At 45.5% G+C, this 27,374-nt stretch overlaps 1 protein-coding gene across 2 annotated transcripts in view; it reads left to right on the top strand.

The window, feature by feature from the left end:
• EXOC2 (exocyst complex component 2) overlaps positions 1-27,374 on the top strand; it is a 1,143,674-nt gene that overhangs the window by 113,573 nt on the left and 1,002,727 nt on the right. Inside the window, exon 1 of one of the 2 annotated variants that reach the window (XM_086965056.1) lies at positions 23,560-23,615. The exons of the other annotated variant lie outside the window; for it this stretch is intronic. The gene's annotated coding sequence lies outside the window, so the exon portion shown is untranslated. Of the gene's footprint in view, positions 1-23,559; positions 23,616-27,374 lie in introns of those variants that run through there. 2 annotated transcript variants of the gene reach the window in all.

Here is a 27,374-nt window from a genome sequence, read left to right as displayed (position 1 = left end):
CTATATGAATAATCTACTAGACCTAACTGTAATGTACTTGACCCGTGAACTGGTCTCAAATTGTGTGATCTAGGCAACTAGTTTATTTCACACAGCTGTACTTTTTCTTCATTATCATGAGAGCACCATCAAATATGTGCCTTCAGCATTTCTGCTGTACAAAAAAGTTATTTTGTTTGATTTAATAGACTAAACGTTTGCTCCGCATATAATAACAAGCATTGGAAATGCAATAGGTCTCGCACCATTAGAGTTAGTGCTTTTAGAATTGTTTATGGGTTTTTTTTGTAAATGTTTAGCATTTTTGTTTCCTGTAGCCAATGCTAAAGTATTACAAATAAAAAAAGCCATAAACATTTCTAAAAGCTCTAACTGAAATGGTCTGAGAACTATTGCACTGGGTGAGGGTGAGTGTGAGTGAGGGTGAGTGTGAGTGAGGGTGAGTGAGGGTGAGGGTGAGTGAGGGTGAGGGGTTGAGGGTGAGGGGTTGAGGGTGAGGGTGGGTGAGTGAGGGTGAGTGAGGGTGAGTGAGGGTGAGTGAGGGTGAGGGGTTGAGGGTGAGGTGTTGAGGGTGAGTGAGGGTGAGGGTGAGTGAGGGTGAGGGTGAGTGAGGTGTTGAGGGTGAGTGAGGGTGAGTGAGGGGTTTTGGGTGAGTGAGGGTGAGGGGGAGTAGTTGAGGCTGAGTAAGGGTGAGTGAGAGTGAGGGTGAGTGAGGGGTTGAGGGTGAGTGAGTGAGGGGCTGAGGGTGAGTGAGGGTGAGGGTGAGTGAGGGTGAGGGGTTGAGGGTGAGGGGTTGAGGGTGAGTGAGGGGTTGAGGGTGAGTGAGGGTGAGGGGTTGAGGGGAGGGGTCGAGGGGGAGGGGTTGAGGGTGAGTGAGTGAGAGTGAGGGGTTGAGGGTGAGTGAGTGAGGGTGAGGGGTTGAGGGTGGGTGAGTGAGGGTGAGGGTTTGAGGGTGAGGGGTTGAGGGTGAGGGGTTGAGGGTGAGTGAGGTTGAGGGTGGTTGAGTGAGGATGAGTGAGAGTGAGGGTGAGTGAGGGGTTGAGGGTGAGTGAGTGAGGGTGAGGGGTTGAGGGTGGATGAGTGAGGGTGAGGGTTTGAGGGTGAGGGGTTGAGGGTGAGTGAGGTTGAGGGTGGTTGAGTGAGGATGAGTGAGAGTGAGGGTGAGTGAGGGGTTGAGGGTGAGTGAGTGAGGGTGAGGGGTTGAGGGTGAGCGAGGGTGAGGGTGAGTGAGGGTGAGTGAGGGTGAGGGGTTGAGGGTGAGTGAGGATGAGTGAGAGTGAGGGTGAGTGAGGGGTTGAGGGTGAGGGGTTGAGGGTGAGTGAGGGTGAGGGTGAGTGAGGGTGAGTGAGGGTGAGTGAGGATGAGTGAGGGTGAGGGGTTGAGGGTGAGTGAGGATGAGTGAGAGTGAGGGTGAGTGAGGGGTTGAGGGTGAGTGAGGGGTTGAGGGTGAGTGATGGTCAGGGTGAGGGTGGGTGAGGGGTTGAGGGTGAGGGGTTGAGGGTGAGGGGTTGAGGGTGAGTGAGGGGTTGAGGGGGAGTGAGGGGTTGAGGGTGAGTGAGGGTGAGTGAGGGGTTGAGGGGGAGGGGTCGAGGGGGAGGGGTTGAGGGTGAGTGAGGGTGAGGGGTTGAGGGTGAGTGAGTGAGGGTGAGGGGTTGAGGGTGGGTGAGTGAGGGTGAGGGTTTGAGGGTGAGGGGTTGAGGGTGAGTGAGTGAGGGTGAGGGGTTGAGGGTGAGGGGTTGAGGGTGAGTGAGGTTGAGGGTGGTTGAGTGAGGATGAGTGAGAGTGAGGGTGAGTGAGGGGTTGAGGGTGAGGGGTTGAGGGTGAGTGAGTGAGGGTGAGGGGTTGAGGGTGAGTGAGGGTGAGGGGTTGAGGGTGAGTGAGGATGAGTGAGAGTGAGGGTGAGTGATCGGAATCGGAGCTCTTTACATAGCACCAGTTGCATAACATGAGGACACATTCATTTTTTGTTGTTGTTGGGCACGGGGAGATTAAGTGATTAGCCCAGAATCACAGAATGTTAAGCGTCATTGCTGAGATTTGAACCCAGTTCCTCAGATTCGAGGTCGACCGCCCTAGCTCTTAGGCCAACTTCTCTCCCCAAAGCTGGCATTCCTTTGTGTCAGCTCTTCTAAATTGATGCATATTATCCCTACTACAGTAAAGCTGTGGAGGATTTTTATTTGGACCAGTCTAAATCCTGTTCCCATCTCCAGCCTCAGAAAAAGAAACCCAGACAATGGTCAGGTTTCATAAGCAAGGTTTATATGTGACTCGTGGGGACACGAGCTAGGACCAGCATGTTCAATTTGTGGAAGTCCCATTGGGTCCTTTTACACATGAAATCCAGCAAAAGATGTGGAGAATACACATCCAATCATGATACAGAAGTGATGATTTCTTCATCATTATAATTATGGTGCAATGTTGATCAGAAGGTACACAGATTATACAATCACTAGGAATCCAGCCAATCAAATTAAATGACAACTTGTTGGCCCCAGTGTGATACAAGATGGCTGTGGGTGTGAGAATTGCATGCCTATCTGTGGGGATTTTCCGAATGTATACATTTGATGATTTTGTACTATTCCTTCCCGATCAGATGCAGGTCGTTAGGCCCTTGACTATATATGGTCATTAGTATGTTTAATTGTTGATGTTGCAGAGCGAGCAATGCATACCACGTGGAATGTCCCTTTATGCAAGCCTTGCATTACAAGCTGTTTAGCAGAGCATATTAGTTTACCTGAGGTCATCCAACCTCGAGGCATGCCTTGCAGGCCTTGTCATTATTGACTATCACAGGACTAAGAGAAGGGACAAAATGGATTCCAGTCAAAAGTAACAAGCATTTGCAATACACCTTCAAGGATTTATAGTTTTGTTTTTATATGTGTTCACAACTGGTCTGGCGATGGTGTTGTGAATCACATAGTTGTTTCATTGGTTGATTTGTCTCTGCAGATTTTATTATGAAACATGTTCTTGGTGTATTACAAAACGGAGGTAGGCAAAATTGCTTGTTGTTGCTAAATTTGGGCTACGTATGGAAAATAACTCGTGGTTGTAAGAACATAAGACCAAACCAGACAGTACAGGTATGCATTTAACCGCTGCAGCGCCATTTTGGGCCGAAAACCATTGATTTTGCACACAGCATGGGACCCTGTTTCAGCAACAGCCTGCATGGTAAACCTTTTCTTTTTCCACTGTAAGAGTACGATGACAGTGTTATAGTGAAACACTCGTCAGAGAGCCCTTCTGATTGAATTAGCAGAACGTCCGGCTTTATAAACCATCCTATTTATAATCAGCCCATTTGCAGAAGCAGCGCCCACGATAGCTCACCTCTCACAATGGCTGTGGTGCAGAGACTTGAAATAAGTCCCGCAAGCTGCATGGAGATTCATTTCAAGTTGCCGTGTGGGAGGACTTGATAAACAGCTGCACTGCCAGCCTGACAGCGATGTTGAGCTGGGTAGTAAAAAATGATCCCCACACAGGGGTTTGCTTGAAGTGAGCAAGAATGAAAGGACTCTGCAAACTAAAAATAATAATTAATAAATAATAAAAAATGAGGTGCGGAAAGTGGGCAGAGCTTATTGCCCAAAACATACTGAATACAGCACTTCTCGAAGAAACGGCGCAAGCGCTGCCTAGGCGAGACCTAAAAATGGCTCCCACAAGAGCATGTAGTATTTGTATAGCACAAGCCTAGCCAAAAAAGCAGCAAAGAGCTGTACACTTCCACCAGCAGCTCTCCAAAGTTTCTGGAGCATGATTACTATAGTTTTAAGGTGAGATAGATTTCTTTTATTCTAGAGCAGTTCAGACAGAAATCTATTCTCCTGTAATTTGCAGTCAGGTAGTCTGCTCCAGTGTCTGCACACTGCTTGAGAGCATGTTGGAGTAACAGGTATCTGAAGAGTTCAGTGGAACACATCATATTTTAGTCTGGCAAATCTCATTCTAGAACTACCCCTGTCTTATATAGCTTGATCAGTTCTTGTAACTTTTAGATTCTTCACATCTTCCAAAACTCCACCAAGTCATAATGGGGTTTCTTGAGCTGTGTTGAGCTCCCATACCACCCCCACCCCCTGGTTCAGCCAGTTTCCCCAGATATTACATGTATGTGTACACCGGAAATGATGTACAAGACCAATGTAGGCACCACTTCTGAGAGATGACATCACTTCCTTTATTTCCACTCCACCACACGGGGATCTGGAGCTTCCGCTCATCTCTCATAGACACTTTACCTCAATTTTTCTCCAAATTCAACTCCATGTTCAAGGGATGCAAAATTACCGGTTTCAAGCCCTGTAGAGACTGTCACAAACCGATATCTGTGACGGATCCGCATTAGGTGTGCCTATGGTATCTGGGGTTGAGGTATGACGTTGATCAACCAGAAGGCCATCAGGATATACAAGACACAACTTCATGTTGCCAAGCATAAGGAAGATCAGTACCGTGCCCGATCCAAATCCCGTTCCGGATTTAAGATCCTGCTTCCATTCCCTGAGTCGATGGAGCTGCTCTAGAGACCGGTCTTTGTCGCGTTCCAAGTTTTCAGGTAAGCAGTAAAAGCACAAGAAATTGAAACTGAGTTCCACTCCTTTGTGCAACTTGTACTCCCGTGAGCAAGTGTGTGGGCTGGGCCAACTGTCTCATTCATGCACTCGAAGTCCGAAGTTCAGAGCTGATTCTGCAGATGGTTCCAGCACAACCTAATTTTTGAGGTACTTCTGCCAAGCTGTGCCGGATCAAAGAATTCCATGCAGCCATGCTCCAGCTCCATGGTTCCTTACCCACTCCTTCTGGCGTGCTTTAAAGCCCAAAGGAGCCAAGAGGGTTTCCTCCTGGAATACACTGGCAGTTCGACCTCTGTGCCAGCTGGTCCCTCTTGAGTCAGTCTTTTCTCCGGCTCCTGTTCCAGTGGGGCTCCTGGTGTCCAAACCCATGTCAGGCTGGATACTTCTATGCCGATGCGGACCTCGCTGCCTGAGAAGCTAGCAACGATTGTCCTCTGACACTGAATTAATCCTACACCCATCTCTGCTCCCGAATTACCACAAACCATTCAACAGTCTTTGTATTCCCTTCTTAGGACAGACTCCGACAATGATCATGACCCGGCTGATGAGTTAGCTCATCTCTATCAGGATAACAAATGTTACTAGGACTTGCAGAAGCGAATTGGCCTAGACACCTCCCCCGAGACCGCGCTTTTCTCTCCTCCCAGACCAGCCTTGGAAGAATCTGCATCTTACACAATGGTCATGAGTAGGGCAGACAAAGTCTTTGATCTCCCCGCCCTGTGAGTGAAAACTAATGTTCTTACTGAAGTCCCGTAGCCAGGCCAGACTTCTTCCGAGTCCCTCCTGCCTTTCACTCAGTTTCTAACGGACACCCTTTCAGGAACTTGGGCCAGGCCCTGCTCTGTCCTGCCGGTTAATAAACAAATTATCAGCTGCCATCACCCTGCTCCAGGCACCCTTACCTTCTTGTTCCAGCACCCTTTTCCAGAAAATGAAGTGAGTGGAGATGTTCGGTCTCTTTTTTCTATTTGTTTGGCACCTCGTTCTGTTAACTGCTCCTGTTAGTTATAGTAACACCCTTTCAAATTCATTGGCACAAATCCTCCTTGGTGTGACAGAAGTACTTTGCCTTGTACTGTCTCAGGTGGTTCAGGATGCTTGCTATGTGGCCAAGTTCACAATTTGCTCTGGTTTGGACATCACTGACTCTATCGGGCATGCAGTAAGCACCAGCATTGCCATTTGCCACCATGCGTGGCTCCGCTTGACTGGTTTCTCTGGCAATGTCCAGTCCTTCGTAATGGACTTGCCTTTTGATGGGACTCCCCTGCTTGGGCACAAAGCTAACTCCACCCTCGAACTCTCTGGCCCTTTCGGCCCACCTTACCAACCCACATTACTTCCAAAGCTCCTTTCATGGCTTTGGCAGAGGCGTCCCCTACCACCTGCCTATCTACCCCCCTCAAGGAAACCTTCAGTTTTGCAGGAGAGGCAGAGGTGCCCACAGCCCCCGTGGTCAAGGTTCAGGTGCAGCTCAATCCACCAGTTCCATCTTGTTTGGCAAGAAATCACGTCGGACATCGAGGTTCTACAAATTGGTCGCAAAAGCTACACCTTAATCTTCCTTTCATCCCGCCGCACTTTCTGCCGTCCAACCGACTGACTGAGGACCATCTGCCCATTCTGGGGCAGGAAGTGCACTCCTTTTGGTCAAAGGGGCTCCTGAGAGAGTTCCGGTGGCAGAAGTAGGGCGTGGTTACTATTCCCACTACCTTCTGGTGCATTGGGGGGACTGAGATATTTGGCCTATTCTAATTCTGTGTACTCTGAATGCCTTCCTCTGGAAGAATAAATTCAAAATGCTCACCCTCGTCCCAGGTCTTGTCTGCCCTTGATCCTGGAGACTGAATGGTAGTGTTGGACCTTCAGGTAGCTCATTTCCATATTCATGTCTTGGCGGCCCATCAGTGTTGCCTTCAGTTTGTGGTGGGAGAGAAGCATTATCAAGTTGCTCTTCTCCCCTTTGGTCTTACCAGCACTCCTCGCATGTTCACGAAAGTGATGGCAGTGGTGGCAGCACGCCTTCAGAGACCAGGGGTTTCAGTCTTCCCCTTACCATAACTGTCTATTGAAGTCTGGCCCACCCCAGGCAGTCAACCACGTCCAGACTACGGCAAACCTCGTCATCTATGGGCTTTGTTTTAAACGTGCTGAAGTTGTACTCGTCTCCCTCTCAGACGGTCCCCTTCATCAGGGTCATAGTGGACATGGTTTGGTTTCATAATTTTCCCCTGGGAAAGAGTCCAGGACATTCAGGCTATGAACCTGATTTATCAGCCTCGGTCCTGGATTTCAATGAGGTTGACTCTGAGACTGCTGGGACGAATTGCCTTATGCATCCTGCTGGGTGAGTATGCCAGGTGAAATATGTGGGCTCTGCAGGGGGATCTGAATTCCCAGTGGGTCCAACATCAAGTGGACCTCTACAACCAGATTTCAGAGGAGACTGAAAAAGATTTGCACTGGTAGTTACTGGATCTTGATTGGGTCAGCAGCAGATCCCTCTCCCTTTCACACCAGGAGCTGACTGTGGTGACCAATTAATCGCTTCTGGGTTGGGGCAGCCGTATGGGAGATGTGGAGGTCAGAGACTTCCATTTTCCAGCTGAGTCCTGGCTCCACATCAACCCTCTGAAGCTGAAGGCCATCAGCTTGTCCTTGGCTCGTTCTGTAATGCCCAGTTTAACCTTTTATATGGTTCCTGACTTCTCTCATTTGCACTCTGTTGTAGCGTCTTCACAGTTGTCCTTTACTGCTCCTTATCATCAAGACTGTGTTTCCCATTGCCATCACCTTGGCACAGCGTATGAGTGAGCTTCATGCCCTTTGTTTCAGTCCTCATTACACTTCCTTCTTCCCAGACCAGCTGGTTCTGCGGACACAGGCATCCTTCTTGCGAAAGTTGTGATGCTGTTCCATGTTCATCAATCATCACCCTGTTGGCATTCGGTGCTCTGCTTCACCCCTTTAAGGAGGAGGAGAGACTTAATTGCTTGGACTCCAAAAGAGCACGCAGCTTCTGTATAGATCATACCAAAGACCGCCAGTGGATGATCATCTCTTTTGCAGGGTTCTCTAGAACAAAAAAAGGCAAAGCAATGCAGAAGCGAACCATATCGTTCTGGAGCATGCTCTGTATTAAGATCTGATGCACTGGCCAAAAAGCAGCCTTCAGAAGGATTGTATGATTATTCTACCAGGGCCAAAACTGCTACCATTGTGGTGGTATGTGTAGTCCCTGTCCTAGACATTTGCCAGTTGGCTACGTGAGTATCCGTCGATAAGTTCTCAAAACATTATTGCCTCGACAATTCGGTTCCACAAGAATGGCATTTTGCCTGCTTGATCGTGCAGGAATTTCTTCAATTGAGTCCATTTACAGACCCACCTCCGAATAGGTATTGCTTTGATATGCATTCAAAAGGTGAGGAACTTGCGGCTGTCTCCATCAAAAGAACAAGTTACTTACCTTTGTAAAGCTCTTTCTGGTAGAGTCTGTATCAAGCCGCAGATTCCCTGATCTATGTCTGGACTCTATGCATTAATCAGATCCCAAGTCTAGGAATCTGCACACTGTCTACCAATTTGCTTTTGGGGTTCTGTATCTGGAGGTGCGGACAGACTTGAATTCAACTGACGCCAGCGTACAGGATAGGAGCCTATACATCCTGTGTCATTTCTAGAGCGGAACTGAATCAGTGTGGAGCCGCAGTAAGCCAACTTCTGATGCTCAGAGGTACTGGAGAAAAGTTTCCAGATCTAGTCTTTCTCCCTGGGGAATATTTAAAAGGTGAACATCTGAGGCTAGATGGAGTCTCTACCAGAAAGAGCATTGCCGAAGGTAAGTAACTTGTTCATCACCCCAGTTATTTATACTCCTTGTCCTCAATTTTTTAGGTGCAGCTGGCATAAACATGTAGTCTCCAGGCATTCAGTAGATTCAATGCAGACATTGCCTGATTTATTGTATATCCCAAAGAAATTGTTTACATTTTAAGACTATACAACTCCAACTAATTGAGTTGAATGGGACAACGACAAATAATATATAGTCGCCATAGTGAGATGTCCTTCTCTGCCAGCCTGCATGTCACCTAAAGTGTCTAATCAATTAATCATTCGAAATGCAGCATGCCATTGTGCCAATGGGCAATAAGAACAGCATTAGGGGGAGTAGGCAAGCTTGCCTAGTCCCTCTATCCAGTTAGAATCAGTCACATAGTGCTCTAGTCACTCTTACTCTTGGCAGATGATGTGTGTAGAGCTGCTTGATCTGAGAGAGGTAATGCAGTCCAAACCCCATTCCCTTGTGCTGCCAACAAGAAAGACCGTCCTGACTAATCCTGCTCACTTCTCCTGACCTGCGCCGCTCTAACACCGAGGGATACCGGCGCTGCGGAAACTGGCGTTCTCCCGGTACCTTTGCTGGCGGGTTTGGCAACGGATCCGGTGTTTTCTTTGACATCCAGCGCTTCTCCGGATCCCCGTATTGCTGGCTGCCGCTGGACGCCGAGGGTATGTGGACGGGAAGACGAGCTGGGGTACCGCTGGTGCCCACGGAGGTGTACTGCACTGGCCGCGCGACCGGATTCGGACCCTTATCACCCGGGTCGGTCTCCCCTCTGTGCTGGATATATCGTGGAAGAAGCTGAAGGCTCCCGTGACTTGCTCTCCTGCGCCACTCTGATGAGGAACGGGCAGCCTCCATTTTGAGGCGTCTTCCCGCAGTGGGCAGCCTGTACTCGCAAGCAACGTGGGGGGCCTCTCCCTGTGCTGCTCCCGATTTGTGCTCGGAGCACCCCCGGTGGCTACGTTTTTATATCCCGACTTAATTGGACATCCCCGTCTCGCTACATCTTGCCTGCAGTGGTGGTGAACATGGCGCCTGTTCTTCCCGCGGAGCAGCGGGCCGACCCTGACTACAGTGTGCTTGGGTACCCATATGCTCCTGTGCCATTGAATGTACCGGGGGAGCGGCGGGATAGTGAGATCCGGTGCTCGCAACTGAGTGACCCGACCCGCGGTGAGGTCCTGGCTGCCCTAGTGGCGTTGAGGGTGGATATACGGAGCACTGCCCGGATGCTGGCCCGGAAACTTGATGAGGCGATGACTACCACGGAGCAGTCCCGGCTGGAGTACTCTCCGCTGCCCCTGCTCCCTCCTGGACGGGAAGCGACGTTGCCGAGTGAAGGGACGGTGGTGCGGCGTCCTCACAGTTACACTGTAACATGTCTGCTCCTCAACGAGGATACAGTAGCAAAGACGCCGATCACTTTGGAAACTGTGATTCTGCCCGTGAACTGTCTATCGGAACCCGGGTTTTTACTTTCCTTGCCAACTGCTACCCTGGCCGCATTTCTCACTGGAACTGCTGCGGCACACTACATCTGGTATTGGAACCCTGCGACACGAGGCGTTCTCTTTGATCCCTTTCTTCGTGAGCGGCCATCTTGCCTCTTTGTCCCGGTTGCAAGTGACTCGCAGCGATGGACGGGCCTGGAACACTTCTGCCGGTCCGGACAGGGGTGATGGTAGGATTGTAGTCGCTTTGGTTGGATCGGCTGGCGGAGACCTGGACTGGCACGTACTTTACTCTACTGGCTGATTAATCTCTAATGTCCTGTTGATTGATATATGTCGCTGATGATCTCCCCTGATGTCCACTTCGTATGCGGGCGGGATGACTTAGGCTGTGTTGAGGTACTGGGTATTATTGATTCGGGTTCGCCGGACAAACAGTTTTTGACATTATGTTGTATATGGCGCAGGATATAATGGCGGCGAGGGAGACCGGGAGCTTGGTTGTTGGGTGGGCTCCTCCCCGCTTTCCCTTTTCCCCTTTCTGGGAGCAGTTGGGTGGTACACTCTTCTTTCCCTCCCTGGACTTATGTGGTCTATGTCTCTCTTTCTCTTATATTTCTCTTTTCTTTCTTCTTCTTAATTTCTCTTCTCTTGCTACATTTCCGGTTTTTTGGGGAGATAAAACACTCTGCTAGGGGGGGGGGCAGGCCGTAGCCTCTGCATGTGTGTAGGGTGGGGGGGTACGTTTTAGTTGATGTTATTTTCTATGGTGCCTTTTGTTCTTATGTAATCTTTTTCCTAGGCCCGTGTTAGGCAGACTGGGGGATGGGTGGTGGCGCGGAGTTGGTTGGGTATGTTGCGTCCTCCCTCGGGGTGTGCATACTGTGTGACTGTCCTCTGGTGGGGACCCACTGGATGCAAGCAGCACTGATCGATCCAAGTGTTTACTGTTGAGTCCCACCTACATGGTCCTAGCTTTTTCTTCTTGTTTAAACCAGTGCGGAGAAATACGACCTGACCTTACTTGTTGCGATGAAAACCTTAAAATTAACCTTCACCGATCCTGAGACATAGTAATGCGATACGTACAGTGTATTCCATGTAATGCTTGCTTGAAACGACAGATATTACTGTGTCGCCGTAACTTTGCAACGATGCACAAATGTTTTCGTGGCCGGCCGGAAGGTTGTAGGCCCGTATATGTTCTGCTTGAAGCACAATAAAGGTTTTCAAAAATTTAAAAAAAAAAAAGAAAGACCGTCCTTTGGAATTAAATACCTTCTCAGACCCAGGGATCCAACTAATGTGGGTTCAGGAAAAATCTGGACATATTCCACTTGCAGTCTCCACAGGTTTAACCTCATTGATATGTTTGTTGTGCATGCACCTGGTCTTATCCTGGTGTAGTAGTGCCCCTACAACCCTTAATAATTGGCTAGCCAGAACCTTAGCCAAGACCCTTATCAGTGTTCAGCAAGGATATGGGGTTGTATGGAGTGCAGTCCTCCCTCAGTTCTCTTTCTTCGTAGATGAGGTTAATTGTGGTCGCCCTCTAGTTGGAGGGCAGACACGCCTCACATTTTTCCCCAGCAAATATTTTCAGTATATGGGGAGAAAATTGTGTGTTTTTTTGTTTAAGAGTTTGATAGGAACCTGTTTTTAAAAGTTGCTTTTTCCGATAGCAGTACCTCTGATATCTCTTCCTCCAACATATCTTTGTTTTCCAGGCTTAATCTGTTGAACCTAGTGTCTGTTATAAATTGTTTCTTGACTTCTTTCTTTTCTCGAAAACCAGTTTCATATTAAGTTTAAAAATGGATTGCAAAAGCTTGGGGCATCTTTTGGTCCCCTTTGATGGTCACCATGCACTGCATCCCTGATCTCCTGGATGCACCTGCTCCCTTCCTCTCTCCTACTGATTTATATCACCCCCCTACTTTATTTATTTCCCTCTTCATTTATCCATATCTGGATCTCATGGGGGCTCTACCTCTACAAGGCCATAGTACTCCTCCTTTTTTTGATTTTGCTCTTAATCTTCACTTGTGTCATGGGATACAGTCACTCACAAGTTTCGCGTCCAGATTGGAAAGGCCTTCACCCTTCTGTTTCCTACTACCTTCTCATAGTTTCACCCATGAGTACACTCTTTTATGCCACCTACATCAACACTTCTAATTCCACTGAACCCTTGTTGTTCATAGCGTAGTTAATGGTAATCTTAATAATGTGTACCATAGGCACTTTGTCCATGTGCTCCCACATATTGAGCCTCCATATCCCTGTCTTTTTACTGCCGATGAGCCCAAACATCATCTACAGGGGTCCACTTATTTGTCCTGGGTGCTGGAGGGAGAACAGGTCCAGTCTTCAGGTAACTTCACAGGTCACAGACAGTAGATCCAGTTCTCTTCTGTTCTTCTGGAAGTCCAGACATAATCTGAAGTCGGTTCCTGGGGGTATTACATGTATACCTGGCACACGTTAGTGAGTGGTAATTACCCCTGGTGATGCCCTAACAAATGGGGTAAAGGTTCCTTGGGCTAACCCTACCACCTTTAGTAATTTTCAAGATGGATAAAGTCTTCGGCCACTTTAAACTTGGACTCTGAGAGCTGGTGGTGTGTGAGGAGTGTACTATGGTAATCTTGGTGTCCTCCCTTAACTAACTCTTAAATACAGTTTCAGGCAGCCCTTATACCCCTATCAAACTTGGAAACAGAAGTCTGGTAAACCCAGAACTGGGCTTTCAGCAACCAGACCTTAGATACACTCAAAGTATTTTGGCATTCGTTTTCCCTCCTTTGTAGTGCGCCATTAAAGTTATATGTAAACCCAACAAACCTGTCAAGCTGGATGTGATGTTATGTTACTTTACTGGATTTTGTACTGCTCATACACCGGGTTGGTTTCGTGGCACTGGGTAGCAGGAACAACACCCTGTATACAGAAATTAATCATAGGCTTGTCTGAATAGCCAAGTTTTCAGGCTTTTCTGAAGTCCCATGTAGTTGGGGGTGAATTTATTTGCTTGGGGCAAAACATTTCCAAATGGGGGAGGCGGAGAACAGATAATCTAGAAACCCCTGGTCTCTACTTTTTAGGTCGAGCAGACCTACCCTCAATGCGTGAGCATTGAAGGTGTCTGCTTCAGACCTAATGTGGCCCGTATTTGGGAATGTGGACACGAGAGGGTGCACGAGCGCAGATTTGCTCAGATTTGACCTCGTGAGCGCGCACGTCGCCGTGCCCCTCTCGTGCCTTACATTCCCGTGCTCACACAGCCAGCCCCCACACCCCTGCACACAGGCACACGTACACACAGGCAGGCACACACACAGGTACAACACACGCAGGCACATACAAGCGCACACCCCCCCGCCCCCCGCTTACATACACACACCAACGCGCACACACACACTCCCAACCCTGCTCACCCGGCACACGCATGGCTTCCCTCACTGGGGGGGCGGGCACCGGCAATGTGGCCCGAGGCCCCCCCTCACCGGGTCTGCTATACTCTTCCCCGTCCCACAGCCTCACAGCAGTCCAAGACTACAGCCGCCGCCACTGTCACGAGCCGCAGGGAACGCCTACATGCACGCTCACGGCGTCACACTCCTGCCCTCTCGCGTCTCTTCTGCGCTCCAGGCCGACGTGCACGCGCATTTGTTTCCAGCTTTCCGGAGCTGTTGTGTGGGCGTGCTTTCGCTTTCGTTTGTTTTCAGAGCACGTGGAGTGCTGTCTGCTGTTGTTCTGCTTGTTGTTTGCTACTATCACTGCGTGCATGCACAAGACAAGTAGGGAGTCGGAAGGTCTGCGTGCATGCACAAGACAAGTAGGGGAGTCGGAAGGTCTGCGTGCATGCACAAGACAAGTAGGGGAGTCGGAAGGTCTGCGTGCATGCACAGGACAAGTAGGGAGTCGGAAGGTCTGCGTGCATGCACAAGACAAGTAGGGAGTCAGAAGGTCTGCGTGCATGCACAAGACAAGTAGGGGAGTCGGAAGGTCTGCGTGCATGCACAAGACAAGTAGGGGAGTCGGAAGGTCTGCGTGCATGCACAAGACAAGTAGGGAGTCGGAAGGTCTGCGTGCATGCACAAGACAAGTAGGGGAGTCGGAAGGTCTGCGTGCATGCACAAGACAAGTAGGGGAGTCGGAAGGTCTGCGTGCATGCACAAGACAAGTAGGGAGTCTGAAGGTCTGCGTGCATGCACAAGACAAGTAGGGGAGTCGGAAGGTCTGCGTGCATGCACAAGACAAGTAGGGAGTCGGAAGGTGCAAGAGTGCATGCGGAGATTTGTCTTACCTTTCTGTGGGGTCCGGGCAGGGCTAGGCAGTTTCGGGCTCGTCACCCCAGGATCTCTGCTCCCCGCCTCATCCTGCATGCTGAGTCCCCGGGGAGGAAGCACTGGTAGGCGGGCACTGAGGAATCGGGAACGTCCCTTCGCAAGGGCTTCTCTGCTGTGCAGGAGGGGCGGGCAGCTGCTCTCGGTACTTGGGGGGGGGGGGGGGTTCCTACTAGCACAGTTATCTAATGCAATTGCCACAGCGCCACTGCCACTCGCCTGATCCTGTTGCGCTGGTGACCCCACCTCTCAGGAGGAGGGGCCACTCTTAGCATCAGCAGTTCTAGGAGAGAGTCACCGGGGACGCGGCGCGCGCTCCTCGAACGGCCACGAGCCCAAGCACCGCTCCAGTGACGTCGGAAACCTGCTAACTGAACCTGCAGGTATTGGTGTTTGCTGAATATCTTTATTCATGCGGATGTTGTTGTATAGAGGTGTAATGTGAAGGAAACGGATGTAGAGGCATATACGGCTGCCAGTGATTAATATCATGAAGCTCCTCATAGATGGCTGTATTGGCTAGAACGTTGTCAGTTTGTCTATACGTTCGTCTGGGAAAGCAAACTAAAGAATATCCAGGTGCAGATGACCACTAAGCTCACCACCCCAGGCACAGAGTAGCTTCAGCAGAGTCAAATGGACTGCGAGGCTTTCACCCCTCCACTCACGATGAACGTGCCTATTTACAGCCTCCGCCACGTAGCTGGGTTTTTCATAAACTAAGCCTGCCAGTGTCTGCCACACTGCTTGTTTCCCAAGACAGCCCTTTTTAAAAGGAAAATGCAAACGTAGATTTGTATAGTTGGATCATTCATTACATGTTGGGATGCCATGAGGTGTGCCACATCTTTCTCTCCTTAGTGCTGTGGAATCCAGCCTCCAAGGCGCACGCTGACACTGGGCCGCGCCTCACCTGCTACCCGCCCTTCCTCTCAGCGCCAGTTATCCTTCACCGCTGTGCACCATTCACCGGCCTCCGCTACCTGTAACACCCTGCTCTGAAGCATCGTCTGACTGGCCCATCCTTGCCACTCCTCGTGCCACTTTGACACTGTAACAGTTTGTAGAAAAGCTGCGCTGCCCCCACCGTCCAAATGCCGCAGCGCAGTATAAACATAGGGTAGGTATTTTCCTACTGGCGGGCAGTGATCTTTGTGGGTTGGGCACACTACAGCAGTGTAGGGATGGCTTTCAAGGACTAGGCCTAAGCCGTGGGTTTTTGAGTCGACTGTTCCTGCAGCATCACAGCTCTTCACTTTGCATACATTGAGAAAACCAACGCTGATAGCCTTGGCAGACAGGGCAGCAATGGTGGTTAATTAACTGCTCCCAGCTTAAAGGGCCCTCGCTTGGGCTTTGGTACATAATTGCGCAGTGGGTATTTAACTCAGTAGCCACGGAGTTTACCGCATAATTATGAATCTGCAACACTTAACATATAAACCATCTGCTGCAGAATTTTCAGTTTTTAACAATACTTTGTTTGTCGCTCAATACATCTAAGTCATCTAAGTATCAATACATCTAAGTCACGTAAATAAAACACATATTGCATTACAAATGCTATAGGTGTCACATTTGCGAAAGTTATACCTATTAGCATTGCAAATAACAAACCTATTAATTTCGCTATTTTCAAAACCAACACAAATACAATATGTGCCATTTACAATACCAATAGCTCAAACTTTCCTAATGCGAGACCTATTGCATTGCAAATGCTTGTTAAATAAGCGGGCTGTGAGGAGATTCATGTGGATAGACCTTAGGTTACGATTGGGAGTGAATTTTTTCATTCTAGATGATCTATATGAAATAAACACTAGACATTTGCTGTGAAGACGTTTAAAAATGATAAAGTCAGTCTTAAAGATGGTTAGTTGTTTTACTGGTAACCAATGTAGCTTTCTAATCATGGGGGTGAATTTTCAGCATCTGGGCTGTTGAAAGTTTAGCCTGGATGCCTGGTTTTGAGCCAGTTAAATCTTCGGTTGCTGACTTTTGGAAGGCCAAGATGGAGAGGGTTAGCATATTCTATCCTAGAAATGACCATAGCCATAATGGCCTGAACCAAGGCATCAAATGTAGGAATTTACTCATCTTAATTTTACGCCGCTGTAGAAAACAGGAGGGTGTTGCTGCTCCTAATTGAGGTTTCATGGACATATTCTCGTTGATGAGGACTCCAAGACTTTTTACAGAGTTCTTCTGCTGTGGGGGTGTGCTCATCGTGGGGGGCCAGAAAGGAATTCCACAGACCTTGCTTATTATGAGTGATGGCAATCTCTGTCTTGTCAGAACTGAATTTTATTTGGTTGCTGTTAATCCAGTCTCGAATAAACAAAAAAAATTCGAGGCAATTATTAATGGTGACATTTAAGCAGGACTTAACACTTTAATGTCTGTGCTTAATTTGTAAAAAAAAAGTGCCAGGGCTCTAGTAAGGAGGTCTCTGCAGCTTGCACCACCCATTGCCACTGCCGTCGTTGCCAATGACAGTACCTACACAACTCCTAACCAGCACACTGCTACAAGTGTGACAATTCAGCCTCCAGGCCCCCAAAGCTATGAAAACAAATTGCTTGGTGGCAGGTATTAGTTGTTTTTAATGCATCCTGAATTAATAAACAATTGCAGTTCTGCTCACCGTTGAATTATACAAACGGCGCCACCATGTGGCAGCTCTCATTAGAGCCAGTGTCAACAATGAAGTGCCGGTGCCGAGCACTCGAAACCATCTGGCTCAAACTAAGCACTGTTTAATGTCAAAGAAGATCCTTCCAGCCTCTCCTGCATATTCTACAAGCTACAGATTGACCATCTCTGTCCATTTAGGTCACCCTATTGTTTATTCCTAGAAGAGGCACACACCATGCCACAAGGGGGCCATCGGGTGACAGTTGAAAGCCACTGTAAGGCCTTAGAATCTATAGTCAGGCAAAAGGTAACTTTTCTAAAAGTACCTGTTCTAAATTATTTATTACACAACTTCCTTTTCCAATAATTGGGCTTATAATGAATGCTAAAAAAAATCCAAATAAGAACTGTGTTGCGGTTTTCTAAGCGGAGATAGCAAATGTTAAATGTAATATCGTAACCAGTGCTTTCCTATGGAATAGCTAACCTTGCTACAGTGAAAATAGCCTCTCTGGCCATTTTACTGTAAAGGGATGCTTAATATGAAACCTTTACATACCCTACTTTTAAATAACATGCATCCGCTTAACGAACCTGTAAGGCCAAATTAGGGGCCACTTCTTAATATTTAAAAGGAGGGTTATTTTGACAGGTCAAATTTACAGTTGAAATCTGCACATCCAGGCTTCTGGTGGTATGCCTGTCGTCATGTTTACATTGCCACTATGGTGTATAGCACGAGTGCTGCAGTCCACTTGTGGTATTTAACCTACAGGCCCTAGGTACCCTGGGGTAGCATATACTAAGGACCTATAGGTAAGTTACATATGCCAATCAGAGGTATCCCAATTTCATCATGTTGAAAGGGAGAGCACAGGCACTTGACCACTAGTTAGCAGGTGTAAAGTGCACAGTTCTGCAGCCAGCACAAACAGACAAGGCAAAAATCTGCTGTGGCAACTTGCTAAATATGGGTATTTCCAACACTTTAGTATAAAGATGAGGCCCGAACCTCTTGACAAGATTTTCTACCAGACTGTAGGGTCACCACACCAGTGGTGATGGGAAACTCTGCGCTCCAGAGTTGGAAATTCACTTCCAACTCACTTTTCCAAGTTTGAGACCCAGGACCTGGAAACTTTGTATTGAACTGCCAGGAGAGGCAGCCTGGTCTCTTATTACATTGAAGGAGAGAGCTGGCTACTTTAATGTAGTCGTGCCAAGTTTGCACTATATAAAACTGCAACAACAAACAAAATCTTATTTATGAAACATTGCGTGGTCTGGGAATGGTCCTATCAAAATAGAACTACACAATAGAACAAAAACAATAACAACTGCATACACTTAAGCTGCATGTAGAAATCTGTTTTTAACCTGACTCTGTCACTTTGGGATTTACAGAATGTTATACATTTTTCTGAGTACACCTACCATCACCTACATTCAGACCAGCCAGCAAGGATTTCTGGGTTATAGCAGAAAGCATCTTGTTAAAATGCAGCTTCTCCCCTCCTTCCTCCTGGTCTCCTTCCACTCTGCCTTTGCCCCTGTGGAAGTCACCTTGTGTCCTATCCAAATTGAATTCTGAATTTCGAATATGTAACAAACTGCAGTATCTTCCCAGGTTCATTTTTGCTCCTTGTAGAGGTCACTTAACACATTATCAAAACCGAAATATGAATGTCTGTTATGCAATAAACAACGAGACATTGAACCCAGATTTCTTCTCAAGCCTCTTCTGATGCACTACATGGCTCTTTTTGAGGCAACTCAGGCAGTTTTGATGGTACTGTTATGAGAACCATCAGAGAGGGCACAAGCTCTCCACAAAATCAGCTGCTATGTAGGACAAAATTACTATCCAATTTCTTTCAAAAGTTTCAGGTTTATATGCGTGATTGATAAGTAAGTAGCTCGATCACTAAAATGTTCTCATTTTTAGCCAACCGCTCTTGACAGGAGGGTACAACCTGGCCCCCCAAGGTACAGTTACCGCTGGCCTCTCTGCTCCTCTAGATACAGTTGGTTCTTTCCCTGTGCGCAGATGAAGTGAGAAGGATCTAAAAAAAACGGTGACAGCCGTATCTCAATAATATACCGAACCCCAATATTCATTGCACCCCAATCTTTACTCTCAGGCAATCCCGCCCCGTTGGTCTAGTGGCAAGAGACACCACTCTCTACAACAGTAAGCCCACAAATAGGCAGAGTAAAACCCAAAACAAAACTGGAACCCACGAATGACTGAGTTCAAGATTGAAAAATAAGTTTAAAGACTTATTACAGAATTGATAATATAAACAATACAGAAAAATGCATATTCTGCCATGAAGGTTCAGATACAGGACATAAAATTAGAGCAAAAATCCCTATTTAGGCAGTAAAATCTCCCTAGATTCTAAGTGTCAATCTCATAAAGAGTGCTTACAGCATTCTAAGGAGAGAGTCCTGGGAGGAAAATGAAATGTCGCATTTATGCTTCAAAACTAGGAGTTTTAATAGACATTTTATGCATAAACAATTAGCAACACTGCAGATTCAGCATGACATGAGCATGGTTAAATCGCATTGGCAAATCAAAAGCAGCTTCGTAATAAAAAATCTCTAAGCACTAACCCATGTCTTAAGCCTAAGGAAGGGTGGATGGGGTAAAGGATGGGTGAATGGCTGTATGATGGATGTATGGATGGATGGATGTGTGAAAAGGTGGGTGGATGAATGATGAGTGGATGAATGAATGAAAGGGTGGATGGATGAATGATGGATGTATGGATGGAAGGATGAAAGGGTGGGTGGATGAAGGATAGATTGGTGAAGGATAGATGTATGGATGGAAGAATGAAAGGGTGGACAGATGAAGGATGGATGGATGGATGAAAGGGTGGATGGATGAATGATGGATGGATGGATGTGTGAAAAGGTGGGGGATGAATGATGGGTAGATTGATGGATGAAAGGGTGGGTGGATGGATGAAAGGGTGGATAGGTGAAGGATGGATGTATGAAAGGGTGGGTGGATGAAGGATGGGAAGATGAAAGGGTGGATGGATGTATGAATGGATAAAAGGTTGCATGGATGGATGAATGATGGATGGATGTGTGAAAAGGTGGGTGGATGAATGATGAGTGGATGGAAGGAAGGGTGGATGGGTAAAGGATGGATGTATGGATTGAAGGATGAAAGGGTGGATGGATGAAGGATGGATGTATGGATGGAAGGATGAAAGTGTGGATGGATGGATGTGTGAAAGTGTGGGTGGATGAATGATGGAGGGATGTGATGAGGTCTAACAGGCGCATTTATGGTTGTCAAAAGTTGATGATGAGGAGTACCAGTTTCTAGAAACTTTTGTCGGAAGGGGGTCCTTACGACTAAAAAGGTTTTACAAGGGGGTCTCGGCATCAAAAAGTTTGAAGACCTCTGTCTTAAGGTAAAAGAAAATCGTCTTGCCTCCTCAGCAACTGCATCCAGTGATGGTTCAATACAGTATGAAAGATTTTTCAAATAAAAGCTCATAGAATTATGTTCTTCTGTCAGCCTACACCAGAGCTTCCAGCGTAAATCCTTCAAAATGACACATAGAGCACACAATGAAAGTTTAATTCACAATACACCCTTTTCAAGGACAGTCAGCATGTACCTCATAGCACACTGTGCTATGAGGAAACTGTAAGAAACGATTTGTTGCAGGTCTCTGATTAAATGCTATGATTGATTAATTGGGAGAGGAAATGGGCAAGAGCAAGAATGACTAGAACGTCACAAACTTCACCCATTCTAATAAAATGGAGTCTCTCTTAAAAATGTGGCATAACTAGATTATATTATTAATCACACTTCTAATCCACCAAATTAAATTGATTCAAGTGTATCCTAATCCGTTCATCGGCTACAACCACACGCCTAATAAAAATCACAAATTCACACAAGTAAATTGTTACCCAAAATTGCACTTATGAAAAAAACTTTAACAAAAGCACGACATAGGATTACCTCCCTTATTCTTTGATTATAAGGTAGAAAGCTAATTCCGGCATTCCTGAGAAGACACAGGACTTATGCTTTGGGTATGTAAGCAAACAACTACATACTGTTTATCATAATTAAACCAGACATGGACCAATTGAAGGGTCTTCTTGGGCCTTTTTTTAAAAAAATGTATAAATGTGCCAATTGTGGCACTATCTGCATAACCGCATGGAGAGGGAATACGCTGCAGGAGCAAGGCTGCAATAGAGAAGCATATCGTTAAGGAGGAGGAACTATTTGCTCCCCACAGTTGTGAAGAGTATTTCCATATACTGAGAATTTCAGCAACCTACAAAAAGGGGTGCTAATAGGTATTTCCAAACTATTGAGCTGCCAACATCACAATCTACTACATTGCAGATAGTTACCCACAAAACTCGAAGGTGGCAGCTTGTAATTTTAAATTGATTAACCACAGTATCTGATCGAGAGATTGGAGGTAAAACCAGTTCCAAATAGGAGCAAAGTCCCTATACTCTAAAGGACTGATAGCAAACAGGGATCTATATGGAGAAAACTGAACGAATACATGTCTTGATAAAGATGGAATAAAAGGAAATAACCATCTAAACGCATCAACGCTACTTTGATGACATAATCCCTGTTGGAACGCGGTTGTAGGATTGTATAAATAGAAGTCTTACCAGACCGCATCTTCATATGTATGGAGGATATGTATAAACAATGACAAATGCAACTGTCTGATATTGTGTTTTCTCTTTTATGTGAATTTGTAATGTATTTTCGTTTTGTGTAAAATGTGATACATGTTACAGTGACTTTTATGAAATATAGGAAATGTATTGTTACAAAATCTTTTTAAATATATGAATTCATTGGTTTTTACTTTTTGTGATTTTAATAAAATGTTTGTAATACTTTAACTCTGTGTTAATTCAATTTGAGTGGTTTATGCAGTTTGATTTACCATTTATCTTTATATAAAAGTGTAGAGGTAAAAAACTGTGTTCTGTTTAGATGTTTCTAACCAAACAATGGTCTAGATGTTACTAATGTTTGTCTGAAGGGAACTTTTTCTAACTATCTTCTGGGCGCCTGTGTTATACAGCACTGTGCACCTGCGACTTTATTATGAGAAGTTATGGGTTGGATCAGGATTTCAGGTTGAGCTGGAAAACCCTTACCCCTAATGTTTTTGCACATGTACATGTAAATAAAACCTATATGAGGAAAATAGGTTGAAAATGCAGACACTGCTGGTATTCGGTACTGAAACACCTCTTCTCATCTTCTTTCCAGATTTACTGGCTTAAAATGTGTAATGGCCCAATTTCCTCATAACCCATTAAATATCGAGACCCAATACATCCTTACTTCCAGGAGTCCAAAACACTATGCTCAGGGCCACTGAAATTATGCGATTCAGTGGCCGTGGCCTTGGCCTTTTCTGCATAATTATGTATTTTCTGCATTTATCAGATCATCTATCATCTGCTGCATTACATGCAGACTTTAATAAAAAATATATAGTTCCTAGCGCAAATGGATCAAAGGTTATTAGAAATGAGGTAACGTGTTTGCGTGCAGTGGAAGGCCCTTCACAAAGATTAACTGGTCATCTGTCAGTTGTTTTTTTTTACTGTCTATAGATGTTATATTTTTACTAAGGAAATATTTGCCCGGACAGTATTATCATGTGTAGAAATTACAAAATGGAGTAATACTATCAATATGTGCTGTATTATGCTGCATAATTTGCCTTTTCTTGCCGCATGATTTAGTCAAACCTGCTGCATAAATTGGTGATCCCCTGCAGCATAATTCCAGTGCACTGACAATGCTGTATTCTCACTGAACTTGTATTTAGGCCCTAAATTCTCAGGATGCAATGGTGTAACGCCAAAAGATTGCCCCCCCCCCCCCTAAAATGCTTAGCTGTACGTGAGTTTACAAATAAATTATACTAACATATTGCGCATGTAACAGTTTAATTGTTCGCTCCTTGCTCCAGATCGGCCTACCCTTTACATTGATATGTTTGTGCTGTATCCAGTATCCAGGAGAAAAGAACAAGGTGCAACATATGGTCTGTTCTGATGAACAACAACTAAGGAGTCCTGGGATGCACCGGTCAGAAAACACCCCTCGAGTTGTCCGCGCTCTACGATCGGTTCGCGAACGGACTTTACATGAGGGCCATGTTTCCAAAATGTATCCCGTGACTTTGAACGCGCCGGCTCCGGGGGTTTCACCTGAGACCTTGACTTGCAGTTTGACGCAGTAATGAATGGCAGGGGTTAAGTTATTCTGGCATGAAACAGATTGCAGGTTAATTGGTGTTAAATGAGTTCTTTGTGGGCCTTTCAGCGGCTATTTAAGCCGGCGCGAGCCAGGGTTGGTGTCATTAGCGGAGGAGGCCGTGACCGGCGTGTTTTCTCAGCAGGCCCTGCGGCCCTGCCCCCAGCTGCAGTGATACTGCACACACGCACTCACTTCTCTCCCAGGCCCCGCTCTCCAGACTGACAGCTCCTCGCGGTGCGTGCGACGGAGCCCAGCTGGCGCTGTGTGGTCCCGGCGCGTGTGTGGTCCCGCGCTCGAGCCTGCTAACAGGCTGCCTGAGAACGAGCAAGAGCTCTGTTGACTTTAATTTATTTCTGACGCCGGAACCGTGCCCAGAGCTTCCTCCCGAGCGCCGTGCCTCGCAGAGTCGCAGCTGTGGAGAGCTCTGAGGTATGCACCCCCAGCATCTGGGCCGGCACCTAAGACGCACAGACGGAATACCGACGGTCGTTTATTGTGCTTTCAGCACCGAGAGCTTGATAGCATAAGACGAACCGCTCCGTGTGCCATTACTTGTTATTCAGAGCGGGCTGAAATTGTCGTAACGAGTGTACGAGGATTCAGAAGCGAACTATGTTAATTAAACCTTATACAGTGCTGGTAGATCAATCGCCTTTCATGTTTTATTGTTGTGTAAATGTCTTGCTGTGTGTATATCTCTATATCTATATCTCTCTCTCTCTCTCTATATATATATATATATATATATATATATATCTATATCTATATATATATATCTATATATATATATATATATATCTATCGTGGCCCCAAACCATTTCTTAATATAGCTTAATTCGAAAGAATCCTGGATTGCAACGACTGGGAAGCCTGCACTCTTCAATTTATGACGCATCAAGTTTCTAGTGTCATTGCAAACCATGAGTCTCCTTCCCTGTTTATCAACCCCTTTAAAAACAGTAACGATTTATGTTTTTCATGTAGCGCATACTACTGCATGTGTACGGGTGTTGGCGCTGCAAACACATTGCTAATACCCAGTTAAATGCCACTCGGTTTACCGACCTTGAAAGACTTGAAAGTCTGAGTGCGCCTTGTCGGGATTTAAACTCATTACTTGGCGAGCACACATTGAAGTGTTAACTCACTGAGTAATCCTTCACCGTAAATATGTTTTTTATACTGAGCTTCAAATCGCAATTTTCCATTTCTAAGTGCCAGCTATCTTTATCAAATGTAGAATTGCTAATTTTTTATCAAACTTGCGTAGATAAAGCCCGAGTAGGTCTTGTTGGGCTTCAAACTCCTGATCCACTTATCACAGACATGTCAACAGTGCGCTTTTAACTCACTGAGCCATTGACAGGCTATTTTAGGACCATATTACACGATCACCTCTGTTGAGTTTTCAGTAATGGTTAGGGGAGGATATGCCTCTACGGTCAGAGCTGCCACTTTGGAACTGAGGACCCAGGTTCGAGTCCTGACGTTAGCTCAACATCCTGTGATTCTCGGAAACTCACTTAATGTCCCTGTGTCTTACAAAACATGAACCTGACCTTATTGAATGTTACTGACTGCTTCTCATGTTATGCTCTTCAATGCCCTTGATATGAGTTTGTGCTAAATAAAGGTACAATTACAAATATTATAATTAGAACATTTGAATATTGGGATCCCCACTGGAGACCATTAAGTAACTCTGGGTCAGTAATCTCTGGCATAGACCCTCAGCTTCATAGATCCAATACTCTTATTTCTATTTCTCCTTGTTTATTGTAGAACATTCTGGCCAAAGCGGTTGGAATGTTCTAATAGCTTTATACGATTGTGCCTTGAGGTATAACTGTTGTTAAAGGCCCTCTCCTGTGGCGTGGGCCTGTAACTCAGAAAGAGGGCCTTTCACAACCGTTACAGGTTCAGAAGCAGGCCTTAATGCTATATTAATTGCAGGTAGTAAACATATTCTGGACCTATAAAGATAGTCTAAATTTCCCAGGTCTAAAACGTGTCTTTTTGAGGTTGCAGAGAAGATCCAAAAAACAGCTAGAAATTGCAGTTGACCTATCACTTTCTACTGGATTAATTTGCAGTATATTTGTTATGATGAATATGTGTTAACAGATGACAAGCATAAGAAAAACAAGCTCGTAAGTGTAATGGTAAAATAATATGCTAGCTTAAACCAATAGAACCCATTAGACTACTCAACCACAAAATGCATTAAATAACAGTTCCATAATGAATTTGGAGTTTTCTCCAGACAATGGTTATGACTCTTTATTGAAGAGATATTAACAGTGGATTTGTGAGTTAATGATCTGTAGCCCAGTGCTGCACGCTACATCATCTCAATGTGCTGCCTTGTTGAGGAAATATTTGCATGAGCATTACAGAAGTGTGTTTTAAGCATCTGGAGGACTTGTGGTTTTTCTTCAGAAATGTGAAATATATTGACTTGAAAATTCAGGCCTAGGCAACTTTTGTTGTTAATCTATTTTTTACAGGAGTTTGGCTATTTAAATATATGGATGCCTAACAATTTTCAATTTCTAGGTAGCGTGGATGCTTTGTGTAGAGTTTTTGCGCCATTAACACGTTTCTCTAAAGTGAGCCAACAATGCCTTTAGTGGAATTCTACAGTGAAAAGTATTTGGAGTGTTGTGAATAGCAAACTTCTATAATGTAAATTATAGAGAAGCAGCCTGTTGGTGATGTAGCCATACTTTTCGTATGACGATTTGATAGCAAAATCGTAACCTGTACAAAAAGTTTCACTGTACATTCTTAACATGATTTTGATCTGTTACATAATTCCACAAAAGGGGCATTGTTTTGGAATGGCTCTAAATGATTTGAGTAGGTACTGTACAATACGCTTTATGGAAGGGAAATCAGCAAACATTGGTTGATGCAGCTATTGTAGGCAATAGATACCTTTAAATACATTTATAGCAATAGTGATACGAATACTTGTGCTCGCAGAATGCATAATACAGCTCCCAGAGTGTCTATGCATTGTACAAAATGTTCTTAGTTGAGCTTTCCTGTGAGTGAGGAAGGAAATAAATCCGGAAAAAATTTAAAAAGGAAGGGGACTGACTGACATTTAGAGGACTCAGGAACCCCGCTCCCACCACACTGCAATCGAAAGAGATATCCATAACAAACGAAAAGTATGCGGCTTAGCTAGCAAAACAGTTTGTTCATTCTAAACATTTTGTTGGCATTGCCTGTCTCTGAAAAATAATGTGCAAAACACAGACTAATATAGTATTTTCTTGTGGCCAATACTGAAAAAAAGGAATGAAAAATAAGGAACTGAAGTATTCCTACGCCATTCCCTTCCTCCATTTGTGTCAACTCTCTAGTGCACAAACCTAAGATTAACTGTGAAAAGATTTAATATATATATTTTTTTTTTACACACTTGCACAGCTCACTCAACCATGGAGTATCCGCAAACAGTACTTGGCAACAAGAAAACACATGCTTCAACTTGCATCAAACTGGATCGAAGAAAAACATTTCAGCAAATATAACAGATTTAATAATATACCTACTAGACACAGTTTGAATGTGTGCCCTAGTGCTGTGGATGCTGAATTTTTAATTCCTAATCTGAAAAAAAAATTACCGGGCAGATCGCAGGATTAATTAATGGTGCTTTTCAGTAATGCCGTGCTACCTAAAAGAACAGATGTGCAGTTTACTGAAAAAGTGTTTTTGTCACAAATTTAAATAAATCCAGAACTATTTTTATCTAGTAATACGTTCCTGCTCTAAATGGGACATCTGTATTTGTCTGCTGTTGTTTTAACATCGAATCTCTGTTTCTGTGAACATACCTAGTTGATCCTGTGGGACTTGTACTCGTCACTAGTGTTTTCTCTCCTTTTTGCAGCCTTCTCTAAGACAGATTTCTCCAGAAACAGAGCCTTTTCCCTCCATTTGCCACCCCCCTCCCCTGCTTTCTCTTTACAATTGTAGAGTTCATTGCTTTATTCTTGAACAGTTGACCATGTCCGCAGCATATTTCCATTTGTCTAATCCTTTCCTTTGTCCACCAGGCTGTCATTGTGGTATTAAGATGTACAGTAGTTTAGGGAGGTAACGGACATACTGCAGAGAAATCTGATAACTTGATAGCCCTAGACTGACCAAGTCTATAAAATAGAATCATTGAGT

Source organism: Lissotriton vulgaris, chromosome 4_1 (assembly GCF_964263255.1).
Source record: "Lissotriton vulgaris chromosome 4_1, aLisVul1.2, whole genome shotgun sequence".
Classification (NCBI taxonomy): domain Eukaryota; kingdom Metazoa; phylum Chordata; class Amphibia; order Caudata; family Salamandridae; genus Lissotriton; species Lissotriton vulgaris.
This window is presented reverse-complemented; position numbering and strand designations above follow the sequence as displayed.